Consider the following 12787-nt stretch of genomic DNA (forward strand, 5'->3'; position numbering starts at 1 on the left):
CAACAATAGAACCTAGAGGCACTTCCGAGGAGTCTGTAAAAGCTGAATGATTTTGAATAGTAGCTAAACAGTACTTGCATTAAATAGATCACTTTGGTGCTCTCCACTGGGATTTTAGAATAAGAAAAATCTGTCTCTGGAATCATTTTATTTAATCTTGTACATCTCTCCCTCCTTTCTTTTCCCGCCACTGCTTCAACTGCTTTTTTAGATAAAAAACATAAAATCAACTGAACTTATCACACAGAATTTTTAAATTCAGTCCTGTCTGATGTTTAATGACAGGCCCAGATATGATACATTTGACTGAAATGGCATGCCTGCTTTGAGAAGGTGGCTGAGCTGGTCATTTTGTAGAAGTGTAGGTGTTCTCTTGTGGTAATGCTGCTGCTTACACATGTATGAGTTGCGGGGGAGGGGTTGGATTTTTATTATCATACTTTGGATGTCATTAGAAGTAGGTACAATATCAATCAGAAACATTGTATCAGCCTGGCTCTTGTTATACTGTATATTTGATTATTCTGCCCTCTTTTACACTGTCGTTGTTGCAAGAATATTTAAGCTTCGAGCAAATTCCAGTGGATAGATTTACTGAATTTACCACCGTTAATTGAAAAATCACTATAGTAAATTCCCATAAATCTGTACTTGATACATCACGAAATCTGTTATAAGTTTATCCTGTAATTACAAGATTATAGCAACGATACCATCAAAGGCAAGAGATGCAACTGTTAGGGATCCAATTCTAACAAGAAACAGCTTGTTAGAGAGGGTTTTTAAACAAGTCAGATAATATGTTTGTGCCTGTCAACAGGTAGCCAGACACTAGAGCAGTCTCATGGGGTTTGTTTTTAGTGAAACATTTACTTCCAGTTAGTATGCATAGGTTACTATAGTCAAGCTAGACTTCCTTAGCCTAAGTGAAAATGGTTCCAGAGTAAGACAAGACATTAACAGAAAGGTTGAAGTGCTAGCAACTAGAGTACAAATTCTCTAGGGACCCTCGGTATATATTCTGTTTGATAACAGGTGCTAAATTCTATGCTGCCATATCTTCATTGTTGCTGTTACTCATACCAGCCACACACAGTACAAACAAACCTTCATTTCACTATGACGCATTCACAAATTTTGTGGCTTGTAGCTGCATCCTAACTGCATTATTTGAGCATAAGCAGTATTCAGGCTTCATCCTCATTGAAACATGTACATTTTCTACTACCCTTTGTTTAGGAGAGCTGAAAGAGACAGTGAATCATAATGTCACCAGTCCAACACAAAGGGAAGCACAAAGCTGTTCATGAATTTGAATGATATGGGTTCAGAGTCTGTATTGGTTACTGTTATAGAGAAGGGTGTTTGTGTATATGTAGGGAAGCACGTCATTCATGCGTTGGGGGGAGGGGGCTGTTCTGCTCCCCTCACCTCCAGCTGCCACTGCTGTGGCCACACCACACTGCTCTGGGTGGGGGAGGTAGGGAGCTTTAGCCCTGCAGCTTCTGCCTTGTGTGTGGAGCTCCAGCTCCAGCCCCTGGACGCCTTGGAAGGCAGAAGGCATTCTGGTGGAAGGCATCCAGGGGCTGCAGTTGGAGATCCGGTCATGGGGCAGAAGCCGCCGGGCCTGGCAGGGCTCTTTTTCTCCCTTCACCTCCAGCTTCAGCTCCTACTCCTGTCATACTGCACAGTGCAGCTCAGGGCATGGGGCAGCTTCTTTAAGCCAGGCAGCTTCAGCCCAGCTCAGGAAGATCTAATAAAACAGGAAAAGTATCTTCCTGCTGCCATGTTTCTGCATTGTGTCACCAGTCCTCTATTTGTTGATGTTTTGAAATTCAGTACATAACTAGAATAGTTTAAAAGAACAGGTGCATAATCAATTTAAAATGCTTTGTATACTTTTCTCCAATGATATAATTTAATTAAATAGAAGTTTGCTTACTTTAGAGGCTGTACCCAAAATTATAAAACACATCTTGTATTTTTTACTGTAAAAACAAAACTACATTAGAAATGCAAATACCAGTATTTATTTTTCAGGAAAACTAAGGTGTAATACAAAAGAAATTCTAATTCCTGTTTAGACCTCTAAATGACAAACTAATGAAAATAGGAGAGTGTCTTAGATATTGCAAAAAGGAAAATTTAACCATAGAAATGTTAAAAACCACCATCTTGATCATTTGGTTGACAAACTAGGACTGAAATAATCAGTTTCACCATTGATCCTGTGCTCTGTGCCCCAGGTTATGCCTAGAGCCAGAGAATACTTGGTGGTGGAGGAGGAGAAGGCTAAAGGTGGGGGAGGACACAGAGGCTGTGGCTCTGACTCCAACCCCAAGCCCAGGACAGGGCCTGAATTGGAGCTGCAGCAGCCTCCTCCTGCCCCCCATTATCCTCCCCCTCCCCTGCCCAACACTTGTTTTGGATTTGAGTAAATATGGTAATTTTCTTAAATTCCTTGGTTACTGAAATTGATTGATTGCATAAATATCTCATTTTTGTTTTGTCCCCATGGTTGAAGAATAAAAACATGATCCAAATGTTTAAACACTAAAAAACAAATATCAAAAGAATATAGCACGTTATCTACTATTTCCTAATACAGGGGTTGGCAACAATTTTGGCTGGAGTGCCCAAAACAGCCCAGCCTCCACCCACACCTCAACTTGGCATGCCAGAAAGTAGGGAGCCACAAGGGGCCTGATCCTCATTGCTGGCAGCAGCTGCACAAGCACCCCTGGGTGGATAGCAAGGGTGGAGCCAGGGTTGTGCTGCCCTGGCCCCTTCTCTGCCATGCACCATGAAGTGCATGTGCACCCACTGTTGCTACAGAGCCAGTGCTGGGGCTCTAGATCCTGATGCCGCTGTTTGCAGCCTTCCCACCAATTGCTGCAGCTGCCTAGTGCCTGGACTTACTGTGGTAGACCACCACGAGGCTGCAAACATCGCCACAGGGCTCTAAAGCCCCAGCACTGGCTCCATGGTGGTGTCAGCTGCAGATGAGCCTCTAAATGCATGGCTGAGAAGGGGCCTAGGGCAGCACAACCCTGGCCAGTCCCCTGCCATCCTCCTGGAGGCCCATGTGCAGCAGCCACTGCCACAGTGCCAGTACCAAAGCTGCAGAGCCCCATGCAGCTGTTTGCAGCCTCCCAACTGCCTGCAGGCAGGCAGGGAGTCTGATAGTGCTAGTCCAGGCAGGGGGTATCCAACCACCCCCTTCCTTGCCAGGAGCCCCAGGTCTGAGCCAAACCCCACTTCATTGGCTCCAAAAAGGGGGACATCAGGGCAAGTAAGCAGAGTGGAAGGACCAAACTACTTTCTCCAGGTCCTCTGTGCAACCCACAGCCCTCTGGCAGCCACAGGGTAGGAGGCAGAGGTGAGATGGAGCCTCTGAGCTTCAGGACAGCTCCTCTTCTAGGTGCCATAAGCCAGGCAAATGGAGAGCTCATGCCCCATCCTTCTTCCACCCAGAGACTAGTTCCCACCAAGGAAAACAGCCAGGACTAGAGCTCCTGTTCCCTGCAAGAGGTGGTGGTCAGGCTGCAAGCAGTTGCACAGAGCTCTGCAGCCCTGGCACCAGCTCCGTGGTGGCAGCTATTGCATCTGTGCCTCTTGGCAGACAGCGGGGGATGGGATGGGATGGGGTTGCACAGATCCAGACCCTTTCCCTGCCATGTGCCTGGAGGTGCTCACACAGCCACCACTGCCACAGAGCTCATGCCAGGGCTGTGGAGCCCCATGCAGCTGTTTGCAGCCTCCCAGCTGTCTGCTACAGCTGGCCCAGGCTCTGGGCAGCTACTGCCTGCTATGAGCAGCCTGCTGACCCAGAGCAGGGGGCCTCCACAGCTGTTCCTGTCCTGCTTCAGCTGGGCTCCATGGCAAACTGGGCTCAGCTTAGGACAACAGCAATGGCATATGGGTTCCTACTCTCTTCCTGGTCCCCCCAGATGTTCCCTGCCAACTTGGAAGCTGGTGTCGGGAAGGGAACCTGCCTGCCACCTCCACTACTATCTCCAGCCAGTTCTAGCTCCCCACTCAGCCCAGCTGGAGTGGGGCAAAAAGACCAGGTCTGGAGCCTTCCCCTCTCCTTAAGTTGACCATAATGAGATCCCAGACAACCAGGACTTTCATGCCTAACATCCAGGACACCTCCCCTCCTTCCCTCTGTGCTCTCACAAGCCAGCAGGGGGTTAGTCCCCATCCAAGCAGGTAGCCATGCCTGCCCGCTGCTTGCAAGCTGGGTCACACTGCTCCAACTCCCTGCCCTGCACCCCTGCATTTCCAGGATGCCCATTATAATTCTCTTCAGCCAGCCAGGATTGGCCTCTTAAATCCAGGACTGTCCCAGCTAAACAGGGACATATGGTCACCCTACCCCTCCTGCCCCCAGGCTAGCCAGGGACAGTGGCAGGTACAGAAGCAGGGAAATGGAGGGGAGGGACATGTTGTGCTTAGCACATAGAAGAAAGAATAGGGGACCAAGAGGAAGGAAGAGAGATTCTTACTTGATTGAGGGATTTTAAAAAGTCCCCCACTGCAGTATGATTTGCCTGCCTGGTAGAGGGGAGGGAGCCAGGAGCAGGGGTACCAGTAGCTGCTCCCATGCCCCCCTTTATAAAATCTTGGATCTACCCATGTTAGGCTTAATTGCATCACATCAACAGAGTAGAAGTGCAGGTCATCTAAAGTGCTGGTAAGGGGAGAAAAGATCTCATACCTTAGCCTGTGCCTTGTTCGGGAAGCAGCATTTAATGTGCTCCAGGTAATAGGGGTGTTTTGGGACAAGTGAGGAACTGAAGTGTGGCCAAAAAATGGATCCATCAGCAGTTTCATGACAGAAGGGTTTTGGTGTGTGCTGCAGTAGTAAATGTGGAATAGCTTGAGGAGAACTCTTTATCCTTTTGATCTCAGGAAAATTCCCAGTATCCAAACCAGCTGCTTGCACTGTGCCCTCAGACTAGAGTTTGATCATACTAGAAACATTATTGTCTGTATTCCTGCAGGTGCTTCCATAGACTGAAATTCTAGTGAGAGCAAATGATATTTAGATAAAATAATCCTGATAATTTTATTTGATTTTTATCAATCAGAAATGCTTCTAGCCCTGGACAGCTCTGAGCAATAAGTAATATGTTGCTTCATTGACTTGAAAAGTTGGCAATGTTTGTCACCTTGCAGGATTTCTGCTGTTACAATAAAATGTGGTCTCTGGCAGGTATTAAAATATTGGCATCTTTGGGATCTGAGGCATTTTATATGCCAACCCAAACACTGAATATCCTGCGATGCATGTATGGCATGGCAGGACACGTGATGTTTGGGATGGGGCATAAAATTCCTCAGATCTCAATTGCACAAGTGTAGGGCTGCAACCAGCCTGATTCTGCAGAACAGGTGGGGGTACTTCTGACCTGGATCCTGGGGATGCCCCATGCCTAATCCCAACATTCAGCTGAGCATCAGGATCAGGCATAGGCAGCTCTGGGTCCCAGTTCAAGAACTGTTAGCTGATCCAGCCTCATCCCAGGGATCATGCTGGATGTACCCCTGGAATCTGGGGCTGTCCATGGTCAGTGCCAATAATCAAGTGATTGTCAGGATTGGCACCAGACAGCCCAGGGCTGATTAGAACAGATTTCAAATTACTGTTGGCACTGGCCTCAGGCAGCCCTGGGGCTGATTGTCAGTGTGGGTTGCAGCAGCCCTATCTGAAACACTACATATGCCACAATTTAGTTTAAGGTACTATACAAACCAGTCACAAAAATGTTCTAAATTATATGTGGAACACCTTTGTGACTGGTTTTCTATTTTATGGCAACATAAATTGGCTGAACATATGGCTCGTTGTAATTCATGGTTCAATTAGCGTATTAATTGCATCATAAATGTAATATCTTTCAGGGATTGATGAGTCAGATTTCTTTGGTGCAATCTTGTTTTTCTAAGGTCCTGTTCCCCTAAGCTGAGTACAAATAAATAGCAGCAGGTAGTTTCCTTGCTCTTAAATTTCCAAGTTTGTCCCTTCAGTCACTTCTGGAGGGTCTCTGCATGAAGGTCTGGACACTGAATTGTCCTGTCAGTGCTAGATGCGGTCCTTTAAGATCAGAGTTGAGACATGATAGCATTATGACATGAAGAAAGTTGCACTGCTATTAAATAAAGGAAGTCCTTCAATGTTAAGCAGCACTTCACTACATTCACTTAAAGAAAATATAAATGGGGAGCTGCTATTACCTCCCTCTAAGTAAATGTGCATTATTAGCATTAGGTATGGGTCTGCTGCCAATGGAAGTGCCTGAGATTCAAGCCCAGCATAGGATGAAGTGGTTCAGAGTGTTACTGACTCTACCTCATGATTACATTTGGAGAATACAAGAGTATAGAAAGCCAACAGGCATTTTTTATATATCCAAATTCTTCAGGTACAACAGTATGAATAGGTGTTAAGGCATATACTTCTAATTAATTATACCTTTAATTTTAAGTTGCAGGCAAGCTTGCTGATTAAGCACATAGTTAAATGCTGAATAGCAGTTTACAGGAACTTATCATTATATAAACTTTGTGCAAAATAAGGTTTGCAAGTTGAATTATGATTCATGCTGGTGTTTCTTTGCAGTTTGTGAATAGGTTTGCTAAATACCAGACTGAACTGAACAGTCAAGTTTGTAGGAACAATTTAAAGGCTAGTCTGCCCACAATATCTATGCTAATGGATTCTTTTCAAAGGACTTAGGGGTTTCCTCTGATGCATGAGACCTTCCAACAATTTGTCAGAATGCTGGTTTGTGATACCTGATTATGGCAATTTAGAACAATGATTTGAACAAATGAACTGTGAAGTAAATGTGAGGATTAAAATGTGAGAATACGGTCACTGACAAGCTGCCTAGTAAGTTATTTGATATTGCATATTCCTACATGTAAACTAACTCAGCTTTGTCTGTTCTAAGCTATTGTTGCAAAAACCACTTGTCTCTGTTCAGACTGAAGAGCATATGTAATGTCTATGACAGGTTGAGCCTTTGGAAATGCAACTGGTTAAACAGAGTAGTCTGTTCAGATAAATACTGGGGATTCATTCACATGGAAATCATTCCTGGAACAGGGCTGATAATAAGCATGACTAGAAAGAGGAAACAAAAAGGAGCTACAGACATGATAGAGAGCTAAATTCTCAGCATAAATAAATTGACATAGCTCCCTAGAGTTATGGACATAAATTGACATAGCTCCCTAAATCCTACAATGGATCTATGCCAGTATTTTTTAAATAAAAACTTACAGAAAATTACTTGAGCAATTTTAAAATTTCATATATTTTTTCTTAAACTGAATAATATAGCCCTAGGCCCCTAGCATATTAGTAAAACTTCTAGTTTTTTTAACTGGATAAAAAATGTGTCATGTTCTATATGATGATGCACCACACCATCTGCAGTCCCCATTTCAAAATCCTAGATTTGCCCATGACCAAGACCTCGTGCCTGAAACACTTGTCACACAATTACAAGGCTTCTCTCAATCAGCTCAGTATGAGAGTTACCTGCCTCTCTAAATTACAGTGCTTTTTATTTGTATGGATTGATGACCTTTTTCTGTGTGTTCAACCTAAACCTTCCTTGCTCAGCTTGATAGAGGATATACTTAGGGGCAAACAACATATTCTTGACTGGCGTGATAAACAGCAAACAGGCTGAAGGAAGTCTCGTCTCTATTATGTACATGCTCTGGTTGTTTCCATCTACTTACTATCTATGATCTTCAGTTGAATGTATGCCCGACTCTTCCTTTGCAGACAGTATTGCATGGAGTCTTGCCTGGATGCAAAGGAGCATTTCAAAGATGCCCTGTGTTACTCCTTCCTGAGAAGTTAGTCAAACTTCAGGTGCATCTTTGATTTCCCTGACCAGTGCTATCATTTGTTACATTTTAATTCCATACAAATTACCACTTTTCTCTGATCAAATTTTCTCTCATTTGAATAGAGCCTACTCTAAAATCACTGTTACCCCTTTTGACCCAAGCAGTTAGCCAAAAATGTAGGGTCTTGCTGATTGTTCCAGTTTGAAGGAAAAACTGGTGGAGTCAAGTATCTCTGATGTACCTGCAAACACTGTTTGCCTCCTCTTTCCCAAGAAGCAAAGTTTGGGCATTATGTACAATAAGAGACTGATGTATCTGTCTGTGCTACGTTGCAGTGTCCCCCTTCATTAAACTGTGTATGATACCTGTTTCATTATTTAAACTGAAAGAAAATCCCCGGGTAGAAAATTACTTGCCTCACAAATGGCCTACCACTGGCAAAGACTGGCCTCACGCCTCTGATTCACCACCAGAGTTTCTTGTCTGAATGACTTTGTTAGTGACACTGTGAAAGGGTTTGGCAACCCCTGGTATATGCTCCAGAGCATGGCACATGAAGGCATTTTGCTTGGTGTATGCGTCTCAGAGCAGACAGTGAGGAAAGGGCCAGGGCTGCACGGCCACAACAAGGATCAGGCCCCTTGTGGCTCCTCTGCTGTCTGCCTCTGGCATGCCAATATCTTACCAGTTGAGGATGGGGTGTTTTTGGTACTCTACCCAAAAACATTGCTAACCCCTGCTCTGTATTTCCTTGAAGGGCAATCAGTATTTGTTTCAGTGGTAATGCCAAGCACGGCAAACCTGTCATGTTGTACAGTTAAACACAAATGGTAGTATCAATTTTTATGTTCCTTTTCCATTCAATAAACTGTCTGAGAGAAAGAAGAAAAGAAGAAATGTGATTCAGCTTCTACTGAAAAATCAGTATTGTTGTGTTAGGAGATGGTAGTAGCTCCCAAAAGTGGCACCATAAGCAGCTTTTTTATCTTTTAACTTCATATCCATCCAAAATCTGTCCTGAACATAAGTCTGTGAACTGGCTAATTTTACTGCTCTTGTATATACATCGCTGACATTTTTCCAAGTTTATATATAGACTCTATAAATACAGGGTGCTGCATAGCTGAAGGAGTGGCATACTAACTAGGGTGGGTGATAGAAGCAATTACCCTGGGTATTGATAGGGAAAGGAGGCAAAAAAAATCAGTTTTTGCAGCAGCCATGCAGTTGTGATCACAGCTCCAGAAGTCAACCAGAAGTCACCACCATCCTTCTTTGCAGCAGTCACCCAGATCACCCAGCCACATTTTTATACTGCTGAGCTGAAGTGTTATTATTTTGTTTCTGTGAACCTTTTTGGTACCTCAGTCATGGTCAATCTCCAGCTGTAAAGCATGAATCTCAATTTTCTCTCATTCTTTTATGACAGAGGTACAAGCAGATGGCTATCCTGGAGGCCTGGCCTTACATATTCCAAGTCCCTTTCCATACTGAATTTCAATGGCAGGCTCATATACCCCTTTACTTTTAGGAACTTCATGAGTTTTTTGTGGCTGCATGTTTTAACAATGCTAATGTAGGTGTTTGGATTCATTGCAACTATTTGTTCATGAAAATTATTTTTTGCACCCAACTGAATACTGTGTTGCATGGAAATGATCTTTATTTAGAATCTAAATATTTCCCTAGCATGTAGTCTAAATCTGACTGGCTTTTTTCAAAGGTCTTTTGTCAAAGGCCCCTGAGCATGATGCTATCTGAGCTTAAAACATACATTAGAGCACTCACAAAATGGCTCGCTAAATCACTTCTCCAGGCAAAATAGTTTACAGTGTGATCAGCTAAGAAAACAGCCATCAATCAGTGTTGTTATTTAATACTTGTACATAGCAGCAGTTCCCTTGCTACTGTTAGGAAGAATAGACATGAAGCCTTATTTTTTAAACATGCTGAGTTTATAACAGTTTTCATTGATTCCAGTGAAAGATGAAGGCGATCAATGCTTTGAAAAATCAAGGCAATGGAGCCTGCTTTAATATACTCTGTATTCTAGGTATCAGTCAGGATTGGCACAATCCCCACTCGTATTTGATTCAAGGTAGCTAATCAGGAAGATATGCAAAGTTTAGTTGGTTCAAATCTTTTAATTCATGTCTATATGGCTGTCCAATAAGCCCTTCTTAGTAATAAATTGATATGTATGTGTTATACCCAAAAGGTAGTGATAACTGGGGAGTAAGGTATAACAGTCTGAAACTGATGAAGTTGAAAGTGCACAGTATGAAAAGCAAGCACTCCCTGGTCTGGATATGAATATTTAAAAACATGATGTGGACTGGCTTCTGCCATGAAACATGAGGTAAAATCCTGGCTTCAAAGAATTTGGTGGGAGTTTAGTATTACCTTCAAAGAAGCCATATGACAGCCCTTCTCTCTCCATCCCCATGTACAGAGTAAAATATGAGGTATAACATGATTTTTGTAGTCCATAAGATATAGTTCATCACCCACTAATTTTGAATTTCCTTACCTAGGTTACTTTTCAAACTATAACTGTACACGTCCCGAGAATGGCAATGAAGTTAAGCTTGCTCTTACAACTTAATTAGGAATCTGATATTATGCATCAGTTGTCCTGACACTGACATGTAACAAGATACCATTACTTCATCATCATCCCTTGGTATTACTGGGAACTGGTAGTAGAAGAAGAAGGGATAGAGTCATCTGGACACTCTCAAGACATCCAAATAGAACAACTGGCATTGGATAGCTGCGCACCTACTGTGCTTTTGCTCCACTTCCGTTTCCATCTGTGTGCCTGCAGGTACTTCATTTTGGTTTTTTAGAACCTTCTTTTCCTGACAATATCCAGAAAATTATGTAACATAGACACCAAATGAAAGCTGAGTAAGCTGTTACACCTTTCTGGAAACACTCAGCTAACTGCTACAAAAAAGAAATGAAATAACAGGCTGACTTTTTTACAGTAATCTCATTTCACGTAAGCAGCCAAACGGCTATCATACGATAACAGCTAATATTAATGTAGGTCATTACTAATGTAAATCAGATTGTAATCAACTATCTTGATTCAGAAAGCTCTATACTCACATATGTGATGATGACAAATACTACAACAATTTCCATGTTAGGATCGATGTGGAATTATAAATTTAATTAGGAATTATACATTTGCTAACATTACTTTATGAGCCAATGAAGTCATGTCATTCCCATTTTACAAGTGAGTAATTTTGTAGAGGTATTGAATGATCAGTTCAACAAGTGCATGTCTAATAGCAGTAATACAGGCTGGACCTCACTGATTAATTTTACTGCATCACAAAAAAAACCTTCCACTAAATAAGCAGGAAGTAAAACCAAACACAAAAGCAGCATAAATGGCCTTCTATGTTCTGGGGGACAGCATCTAAACACTCTGCCATACCTACAGGTCGGAAGCAGGAATGGCTGAGGATTGCAGTGATGTTGTTCTGATGAGCTCAGGAAGAACTGACTGATGAGTAATGACCACACAAGAGGGATATATTACTAGCTATATTTGCTATTCATCTGCAATAGTACTAACAATATGCTCCGTGCTTTCCAGAGAGTCAAAGAAATTCAGTCCCTATCCATAAAGAGCAAACACAAGTATAGAGACCAGGAGTCCTCAAACCATGGCATTCCATTTCACACAACTTGTATTGAATCTTCTGTTCTCCAGTAAATTCCTTGCCACTGAAATCGCAGGGTACTGGTGACTCCTGCTGTCTGTCTTCAAGGTGCAGTAAATGTTTGTTCATAGGGTGCTTTGTGGATGGGGCACTGGGGGAAAATGGGTAATTTTGTGGACCCTTAGACAAGTTAGTCTTCTGTGAACACAGAGAACTGGATTTGATGGCCTTGGAGGCCCCTTGCAGCCCCTATGTTTGTATGTCATGGACACATGCAGATTTTAGAAGAGACAATATGAGTCCTGCCAAATTCCCTCCCATGCCTTTAGTACTGGTCACACATTTCCTCATAGTGTAATACTCAGCAACTAGCAGATTCCAGGCCAATATATTTATCTATGCTGATATTTTTGATATAGTAAGATGTAATTAAACGAACTGCATGTACTCAGCAAGGCTTCCACTAACAGTGCTCCTAATCTGAAATCAAAAAGGTGAAAACATGAACTGGAAAAGAATAACAGAAAACTCCCCCCTGGAGATGGAGTGGGGGGTTCAATCCCATACCTGCCATGGTGGGTGCAGAGCACAGTCTTCTTCCAGGCATTCTCCATTACACCTCCATTACTTACCAGTCTTACTGCTTTCCCCTGTCCTAGAGCCTGAACAAGGGAAAAGCTGTTATCCAAGCTCCGAATACCTAGTAGGGTCTCTGCACCCAGGTAACAATAGATTTGGTAAAGCAGAACTTGTTAAGGATGACAGTTGCATCATGCAATTATCAAATACAGCAGGCAAGAACAAGATGGGAAAGACAGTAGTTTTTAGTTACAGGGATGGAGAAAGAGGACAAGCTTGCACAAAATTCAATAAAGGGTAAACAGCAGGCAGAAATACTTTTTATGAAATAACCAGATTGAAAGGCATTAACCTAGCATGTTGAAAACAGTGAGATTTGGTATCTTGTTGTAAAGCCAATATGTCCTTTTTTGTATTAAAATTTTCTTTGATTTAACATAGGTGCAAATTAATAACAAAGCAAATGTAGCTGGTTTATTTATCATGTTTTATTGTTTAAAGTGTGCTTCACTCCTGGTATTCAACTTCTCTTTATTGTAGGGTGAAAAGGACAATGACTCTGAAACGGTTAGTTTAGATGATGTGTAATTACCAAATATTAGAACAGTATTTGAGATATTCAAAAAGACATAACCAACTTAGTTTAATCTTAGTTA

This window comes from Crocodylus porosus, unplaced genomic scaffold, assembly GCF_001723895.1.
Source record: "Crocodylus porosus isolate Cpor-Errol unplaced genomic scaffold, CroPor_comp1, whole genome shotgun sequence".
NCBI classification, from domain to species: domain Eukaryota; kingdom Metazoa; phylum Chordata; order Crocodylia; family Crocodylidae; genus Crocodylus; species Crocodylus porosus.